Consider the following 9888-nt stretch of genomic DNA (forward strand, 5'->3'; position numbering starts at 1 on the left):
AAAAGAAAAATGGCTGATTTTAAGTCTGGGGAAGAGAAGCTACTAAATGAGCCCAAGGGATATCTCACTGTGTCAGAAATCAAGGAATCAAAAATAAACGAGGCTATGTAAAAAAGCCACAGTAGCACTGTGGCACTCAGTGATTGAAATTATGCCATTTGAACACCAGAAAGACTAATGATTTTAGCACACAAAAACACACTGAAATCAACAATAATACATTAGTCCACAATGATATTAAAACAAAGAGAAAGCTAGAAAAAAGCTTCAGCTGTCACCATTAGACGGAACTGGTAATAAAAGACAAAGAATTACACTTATCCTTCTTTTTCAGTAGGAGTTCCATTTCAAGATAACCAAGTATCTCTGGTTGGTAAGAAAAATCACTGCTTTCAGAAGAATGTCAGAGTAAATGTTGAATTCTCTAGTGAAACTACTGACTCAGGAAAGGATTATCAACTGTTGTTCAAGACATTAGCATATGGTTGACAGGGAATACACATTGGCAGGACGCCAAAATATACACTGCAGATTATTACTAGTACTTTTTGAGTTGTAAAGGGAAATATGTAATTGTTCAAGAGATATCAATCTATCATCAACTGAATTCACTAGTAAAATTGAAAATTTAGCATCACTTCTGATGATAGGCAACCAGAAGCTATGCATCTCTCACAATAATGACACTATCTCCTAAGTTATAAAGCATTGCCTTTGATGTACTTCAGCCAAAAAAAGGTTTCCATTTACAGGAACCACAGGGGGGTAAGTGGGATATACTGCAGAACAACTGGGTCAGTTGATTTAACAAACCAATGTTGTGGTTTAAGGCACTCCCAGATTGGCAGTGCCTCCAGGTGTCTGGCAGAGCAAAAACAAATCCCTATTGAACAAGACACTTTGATTCTAGGTTTCAATTTATTTCAAATATCTGAATACAGTGACCAATATACAATAAAAAAAAATCAGGTACACAAGGAAATAAGACATCATGAACAAAATGTGACAAACACCTCAGATACTAGTATGACCTGACACAGGCTATAAAACAGCTGTGTTTACTATTCTTATGACAAGTTTTGATGGTGTGTTCAAGAGAATAGGAAAATATTTTAAAATGACACTGCAGACTGAAAAAAGAACCAAACAGAACTTTCACCAATGAAAAAAAAAAAAACCCTGAAATTAAAAGCTCAAAAGAAGGGTTTAACACATATAGACACATCTGAAGATTTACAATGAATAACAAAAATTGAGAAGTATGCGTTTCAAAACTTTCATATCAACTTAACAGGGCAATCTTATGTCTACTGACTATAATAATGAAAACATTGTGGGTGTATTTTGTAGTTCACTTCTGTAATAATTTATTGTTATTGTATTTTATTTTCTGATAAAATAAAGGACTCATAGCTGGGATAATATACTGTTACAATTCAACAACAAGAAGACAACCAACTTTTTTTTTTTTTTTTTTTTTTGAGACGGAGTCTTGCTCTGTCACCTAGCCTGGAGTGCAGTGGCTGGATCTCAGCTCACTGCAAGCTCCGCCTCCCGGGTATACGCCATTCTCCTGCCTCAGCCTCCCGAGTAGCTGGGACCACAGGCGCCCGCCACCTCGCCCGGCTCGTTTTTTTTTTTTGTATTTTTTAGTAGAGACGGGGTTTCACCGTGTTAGCCAGGATGGTCTTGATCTCCTGACCTCGTGATCCGCCCGTCTCGGCCTCCTAAAGTGCTGGGATTACAGGCTTGAGCCACTGCGCCCGGCCAACAACCAACTTAAAAATAGACAAAAGATACAAGTAGACATCTCATCAAAGAAGGCAGACAAATGGCTAACAGGCATATGAAAAGATGCTTCATATTTCCAGTCACTGGGGAAATGCAAATTGAAACCACAGTGAGACATCATTACACACCCACAAGAATTAAGCTATAATCAAAAAGACAGTAATAATACTGGCAAGAATGTGGACACATCCTCATACATTGCTGGTGGAAATGTAAAATAGTACAACCACTTTGGAATACAGTTTGGCAGTTTCTTTTTCTTTTTCTTTTGAGAGACAGTCTTGCTCTGTCGCCCAGGCTGGAGTGCAGTGGTGTAATCTCGGCTCACTGCAAGGTGTGATCTCAGCTCACTGCAACTTCTACCTCCCAGGTTCAAGCGATTCTCCTGCCTCAGCCTCCTGAGTAGCTGGGGCTACAGGCGCCCGCCGCCACGCTTGGCTAATTTTTTTGTATTTTTAGTGGAGATGGGGTTTCACCGTGTTAGCCAGGATGGCCTTGATCTCCTGACCTTGTGATCTGCCTGCCTCAGCCTCCCAAAATGCTGGGATTACAGGCGTGAGCCACGGTGCCCAGCCAGCAGTTTCTTAAAAAGCTAAACATAAACTTGCCATACAAGCCAGGAATTCCACTCTTAGGTATCTACTCAAGAGAAATGAAATATATGCTCACACAGGCCTCTATGCAAATGTTCACAGCAGCAGTTACTCATAGCAGCTAAGAAACAGCCCAAATGTCCATTAACTGGTGAATGGATAAACACAATGTGGTATATCCATCTGACTGAATATGACGCAGCATCAAAAAGAAACTACTCAACACAGAGGAACCTCAAAAACATTACAGCAGATGTAAAAGACTACCTATGGTATGATTTCGCTTATATGAAGTATCCGGAAGAAAGTAAGTCTAGAGACAGAAAGCAGATCAGTGGGTGCCTGCATCTGGGGTTGGGCGTGGAAATTAATGGTGAATGGGCACGAGGTAACTTTTGGAGGAAGATGGAAACATTCTAAAATAGAACTGTGGTGATGGTTGCACAACTCTATGTATTTGCTAAAATAACTAAATTTTCCAGTTACAATGGGTAAATTTTAGGATATGTAAATTATGCCTCAATTAACTCTAAAAAAGAAAAGCCTATGACTTGAAAAGTTAGGAAAAAAAAAATCTAGGGATAGGGCTGAAAGTTACACTCAGAATGAATACATGGCTTTAAATTCTTTTATTCTTAAAAAGCAAACTAAAAATAAGTGAACTCTCTACTCAACTTAATAAATGACGAAAAGGTTAAAATAAAAGACATAGGATAATTAAAGATAAAAGTGCAGATGAATAATATTGAACACAAACAGAACAGTCAAAAGAATAAATGAACTTACAAGGAGACATAACCACCACAGATGGGGAAGAGATTAAAAGGGCCATTAAACAATGACCATGTACTAGTGAACAGACCCCCCTTTCTAAATGAACCCACTATGGAAAGAAGCTACAGATGTTTCATAGAGGAAAGCAACAGGCCCACTGAGTTCCAAGTCAACCTTTCAACCCTATTTCATGGACACATTCCACATTGTATTGTTTCTGAAATCTGGGTCCATCTCATCATCCCTGTCGTGAGTGGGCAGCGTGAGGGAGCTGCGGGAAAAGCTTCTGCAGGCCACCCCAGGAACCACCACGAAGTGCTGGTGACAACGAATCTTAGATGGGGCAAAATACAGGTTTATGAAAAAGAAGGAAACCATAGACCAGCTCCATGTAGTAAATATGGAAGCAAATACTCTAAAGAAAATTAGTTCCAAACACTATGAAAACACAGTGACAAAATTGACAAAATGCAAAGATACTTCAAAACCAGAAAAAGCTGTCAACACAGCAATTATAATAGTAACATCTTAAAGAGAAAAATCATATGGCATTTGACCAAATTCAGCAGCGGTACCCACCCAGCATGCACTGGCATGGCGCCAACCAGCCTGCATGGGTCCAGGAAGAGTCCTGTGAGCGTGGACTCTGGAGCACCAGCAGCCTTGCAAAGACTGCTTACCAGAAACCAAGAGCCACTTTCCCATCAAATTAGGAAATGCCGAAGCCATTTACTGAAATGGGAGAAAACAGGAATGCCTGCTATCACCTCTGTTCTAGGTTTTGTTGGTCCTTCTTAGTGGCAGAATAAAATTAAAATAACTAGTGTATGTTGGCATAAATAGTGGAAGAGAGATAAAAGAATCCATTGCAAACAACAGGACTATATATGCAGACTGTAGTGGAAACATTAAGACTAATACGAAAATGTGGTAAGGTGATGGCAAAATATTTAAAAACCAATAGCTCTAGATGAGATTAGCAAAAACCAATCAGAAGTGGAAATGGGAAAAAATATAACCCAGTCACAAGAGTGACAAGCAAAAGCTACAGAGTATTTAGAAATAAATTTACTGGAAAGTTAGAGATTTACAAGAAAACCATAAAATTCTATAAGTCAGAAAACAAGACCCAGAAAAATGGGGGATATATACCATCCTCCTAGATGGAAAAAAGATATCAATTTTCACCAAATTAATATGTAACTTTAATTCCAATCAATTATTGTTTTTCTGAACTAGATGAAACTATTTTAGTATATATACAGAAACATTAATATTTTAGAACAGCCAAGAAATAATTATCAAACAAGACCAGTGAGGGGAACTGGCTTGATCCATGTGAAATTCTCCTGGATATGTGGATTTACTATGGAGAATTTACTCTTTTCGGGAACAGTGAAAATGTGTCAGTGGAAGTATATTGCATGCCATTCTTACTAGGTATAATAAAAAACGAAGGAAATGGAGATTGAGAATAGAAAACAGATGTAGAACAGATGTAGAAAGAGGCTTGTGCAGAGACTCCTCAGAAGACGTAAAGGAAGTACGCTGGAGGCCGCATACACCGGTACTTGCATGGGCTGTGCCCCGCGCATGGAATAATATACGACGGCAAAACTGACAAATGCAAAGCTGGTTCAAAACCGGAAAAATCTATCAACACAGCAATTATAATCTTAACATCTTAAGGAGAAAAATCATATGGCATTTGACCAAACTCAGCAGCAGTACACACCCAGCATGCACTGGCTGAGGTAGGGCATGCATGGAAAGGTGCGGCACATGGCCAACCTTCTATATCATGGCAGATCCAAGGCCCAGCTTAGATGGGCATTAGGGACAGGGCTTGAGATACGAAGGCCCAACGATGGTTATACAAAGCCTTTTCCCTCCCTCTGACTCTCGGCCTCCGGAGGGTACTGGAAGGAGGAGTCGGTACCTATCCCTTTCCTTGCTGTCTCACCAACGGGTTGCTCACTCCAGGAGAATAGGGGCTTGGTTTTGTTTAATTTTGTACCCCTAGTACCTAGAATAGCTTACATAGGTGCTCAACACATATTTGCTGAATGAATAAACAGCATGAGAAATGTATATTCTATTTGGGAAGAGGAAGACTAATCAAAAATGACTTAGCATGCATATTATCTACCACAAAGGTAAACCAATTATAAGCCAAATACAATACAAGCTCTAGAAAATGCAAGCGAGAACCTGGATTTCTTTTTTTGTTTGTTTGTTTGTTTGAGACGGAGTCTCGCTGTCACCCAGGCTGGAGTGCAGTGGCGCAGTCTCGGCTCACTGCAAGCTCCGCCTCCCGGGTTCACGCCATTCTCCCGCCTCAGTCTCCCAAGTAGCTGGACTACAGGCACCCACCACAATGCGCAGCTAATTTTGTTTTTGTATTTTTAGTAGAGACGAGATTTCACCGTGTTAGTCAGGATGGTCTAGATCTCCTGACCTCGTGATCTGCTCTCTTGGGCCTCCCAAAGTGCTGGGATTACAGGCATGAGCCACTGTGCCCGGCCAAGAACCTGAATTTCTAGCAAGTGGGGTACAAGAAAATTCACCAACCCATAAATCCACCCACCCATCCACCCACCCATAAATCCACCATCCACCCAGCCTCCCTCCTTCCCTCCCTCCTTCTACCTGGCAAATCTGATATCTGCTTCACAGTGTGGAAGGCCTGGGAATACAGCTATAAACATGACAGACTGCTGCTCTCACTGAGTTCGTATTTACTTTTTTTTTTTTCCTAAGACAGGATCTCACTCTGTCATCCAGGTTGAAGTGCAGTGGCACGATCATGGCTCACTGTAGCCTTGGCCTCCCAGGCTCAAGCAATCCTCCCACTTCAGCTTCCCGAGTAGCCGGGACCACAGGTGTGTGCCACCATGGCCAGCAAATTTTATTTTTTTGTAGAGAGAGAGTCTCCCTATGTTGCCTAGGCTGGTCTCGAACTCCTGGGCTCAAGTGGTCCTTCTGCCTCAGTCTCCCAAAGTAATGGGATTATAAGCGAGAGTCACTGGACTGGTTGCTGAATTAATATTCAGTGGAAATTAATTATAAAAGATCCATTATTATAAATTTAAGGTATGAAAAATGATATTTTATTTAGTATATCTGTCTTATATTTTAGTAATTATAAAGGCTTTAAGAAGTTCACATTTGACTTTAGGGTCCTTACTCTGTTTTCCTTGATAAGGTTTTAAGCAGCTCAATCTCAAAATCTAAAGGAAGACTTTTAGGGATTAAACAACCTGAGATGGAAAGGGATGGCTGTGTCATTTGGGGAGAAATTCAAAGTAAAGAGCACTTTTTCCTAATTTCATATAAGGAATGCTTGAGGTAATCCCTAATGACTCATAACAAAGCAAGTCCATAATGTACTATAGTCCTTACTTTAGAAACGTAGAGAACTTCAACGATAATTTTGACAATTATTCTACTTGGAGTAATTCCTTTCAGAGTTGCTACAGTTCTAAGACAAACAAATGAGAAGTAATTTAAAAGAAAAACTGGCTAGCTTAATACCATAAATAAAAAGATGTTCAGCTTCTCCTGTTTTCTTAGTGTATTATGCCTATACTATGTCGTTAAACTTTTATCTTAAACAGCTCTGGAACTTAAAATGTTAATTGAGTAAACAAGTTAATGACATTCAACCTAAAAAAACAAAACAAAACAAAAAACACCTCAATACAGAAAAGACGACCCTGCAAAATACAAACACAGCAAAGGAATAAGTTAGCACACTATCAAAACATCGCTCCTTCACTCCAATAGCCACAATTTAACTTTTAAAAGACAAATAAAAATTACCTTTTAAGGATGGTAGTTTTTGAAGTTCTCTATTATTGCTTGCGCTAAACCTTGAAGAATTTTGCCGTTTGTCTTTCTTCACTATGGGCTGAGAGACTGGTACTTTTATTTTAGCAGATACTGTAGACGGGACAGCAACAAGGCTGTTTTTCCTGACGGAAATTTGCTTCCAAAACAAAAACAAAAACAAATGAATATGTACAATGGTTGTATTTTTTAGCACTATTAAAATATAGAAAAGCATATACACGAGTCTTACTCTGGGGCATTCCCCTTCACTCCATGGAAGACATCATTCCTTAGAGTGGCTGGAGTATGGGGCTTATGTCCCACCTTCAGCAATGCTAGACTGAGAGATTCAAAGATACACCTAATTTCTCGTATCTTCCTTCAAACTTTTTATTGCTAAATATTTACCACATAGGTTGATGTGGCAGACTAAATAACGACCCCTAAAGATGTCCACATCCTGATTCCTGGAACCAGTGAATATGGGACCTTGCTTGGCAACAGGAACTCTGCAGATGGGATTCAGTTAAAAATCTTGAGATGGGAAGATGATCCTGGATCATCCAGGTGGGCCCAAGGAAATCACACAGGTCATTACAAGAGGGAGGCAGGAGGGAGACAAGAGAAGGCAATGGGATGACAAAAGTAGGGGTCAGAGAGAGATCTGAAGATGCCACATGGCTGGGTTGGAAGATGCAGGGAAGTGGCCATGAGCCAAGGCAGGCAGGCGGCCTCTAGAAGGTGGGAAAGGCTGGAAATAGATTCTTCTCTAGAACCTCCAGAGCCATCACCACCCTGCTGACACCTTCATTTTGGCCTCATTTCAGACCTGCATGCCAGAACTGTAACATAGTAAGTTTATGCTCTTTGGAGCCGCTGCATGTGTAACTTGTACAGTGGTGCAAGGAGATGAATACAGCTGAGTATCTCACAAAATGCTAGATGTTCCCTGCTGGCTCACCACTCAGCCTTGAACATGCAGAGCAGGCCGTCTGAGTGCTTTCCCTTGAGCCCCAGGAAAAGGCTCTGCTGGAGCGGTTCTGCTGCCATTGTCCCAGGCTCCTGGTGTGTGTGCCCATTCCCAGGCTGCACCATAGCTCCAGGGCTGGTCAACACCCCTGTGGCCAACCTGCAATGCTGCCATCTGAACTACTCAGTAGAGGCGGAGAGAGTCTGAGAATGCATGAAGCAGAGGAACCAGGGGTCCCTGTCATCCACACAGGCCAAAGGAGCTCACCAAGGGGGTCTGTGGAGCTCAGCTGTCCTCTGGGCCCCCCAGCTGAAGGGCTCTCTGGGTAGCAAGCAGTGACCTGGCCCACAGCTGTTTGCTGCCACCACTGTCCAGCAGTGACAGCCAACAGCTGCTGTGTCGACCGTCAAGATGATTTATACAATGTGCTTGTTGCCGACCCTTCTTGTCTGCCCAAAGAAAGGGAGTCTGTGCCTGCCTATGTGCGCTTTAAAAAGGCTGTCTGCTCCGAGACAGTTTGCTTCTGTGTCCCCACCCAAATCTCATCTCAAATGGTAATCCTCACGAGTCGAGGGAGGGACCTGGTGGGAGGTGACTGGATCGTGGGGGCAGTTTCCCCCATGTTGATCTTGTGATAGTGAGTTCTCACGAGATCTGATGGCTTAAAAGTGTTTGGCAGCTCCCCTCTCCCTTTCTCTCTCTCTCTCCTGCCACTGTGTAAGAAGTGCCTTGCTTCCCCTTTGCCTTCTTGCCATGATGGTAAGTTTCCTGAGGCCTCCCCAGCTATGTGAAACTGTTAGTCAATTACACATCTCTTGTTTATAAATTACCCAATCTCAAGTAGTTTTTTATAGTGAAAATGAACTAATATAGACTCCATCCTGGAGACACAAACCCATCCAGTTTAGGGTCAAGGAGAGTAGACACACCAACTGCAGCCCCAAACATTAATTTGTTCTCATCCTTGAATGAAATTTTCATAAGCAGTAAGAGCTGCTTTACTTTCTACTAAGGTGCTTAGGAATGCCTGCAAAGAGCTGTCTGATGTGACATACTGCCGGAACAGCAGGCAGACTCTGACCTGGGAGGCAGGGGCCTCAGTTCCCTTCCCTTCTCTCCCTCAGTCTGTGGCTTTTTTTGCAAAAGGTACTTTCTTGGGCTCTGAGCTTGACATCTGTCAATCTTTTATCATGAAAGCCTGGGTCTTTCTTCCCTAAAAGCCCCTCCATAACCAGCTCCTCCGAAGATCCCCCAGTTAGACAGTTTCTGCTCCGCCTTCTCTGGGCGCCCCTGGCATTGATTCCACCGTCTGGAGGAGCTGCTCCTAGGAGCTGTCCCGGCTTTAGATGTTCAGTCACATATGTGCGTGTTCCAGTAGATAACCCTCTCCATCTCCTTTTCATTTCACTATAGTGCCAGCCCAGCACTCACGGCGAGGACCTTGGGTAGAGGCCAATGACAGGGCTCCCCCGTGGCTTCTGACCCCAGCTGGACGGTCAGCCGCATGGAAGGTGGCCCAGCCTGGGGAGCTCGGAGGCAAGCCCATGGGTCCTGACTGCCATGGGGACACACTGAGGATAGGCTTCTGCCCCTGAGACAAAAGAAGTCAGCCCTCGGGCACAGTTCTGAAGGGGCCCTTGGCTCTTTGGCCACCATGCCCCACTCCTCTCTCATCAGGGCCAAGGCCAGAGAGAGGAGCCACTCTGCCGGCCCTGCCCAGACCAGCCACCCGCTGCCTGCCCCACAACACTGTGACCTGATGCTCCCACCAACTCTGAGGGGACATCTTCCTCCCTGATGGGACATCAGCTCAGGAGGGCAGGGTCTGTCTGCATGAGACACTGCCTGTCCCTGGGAAGGTGAGGTGACTTCCCTGAGGAAGGAGCTGCAGAGCTGCCCAAAGCAGATGCCACCAAGAACTTGGGCTCA

This window comes from Piliocolobus tephrosceles, chromosome 6 (assembly GCF_002776525.5).
Source record: "Piliocolobus tephrosceles isolate RC106 chromosome 6, ASM277652v3, whole genome shotgun sequence".
NCBI classification, from domain to species: domain Eukaryota; kingdom Metazoa; phylum Chordata; class Mammalia; order Primates; family Cercopithecidae; genus Piliocolobus; species Piliocolobus tephrosceles.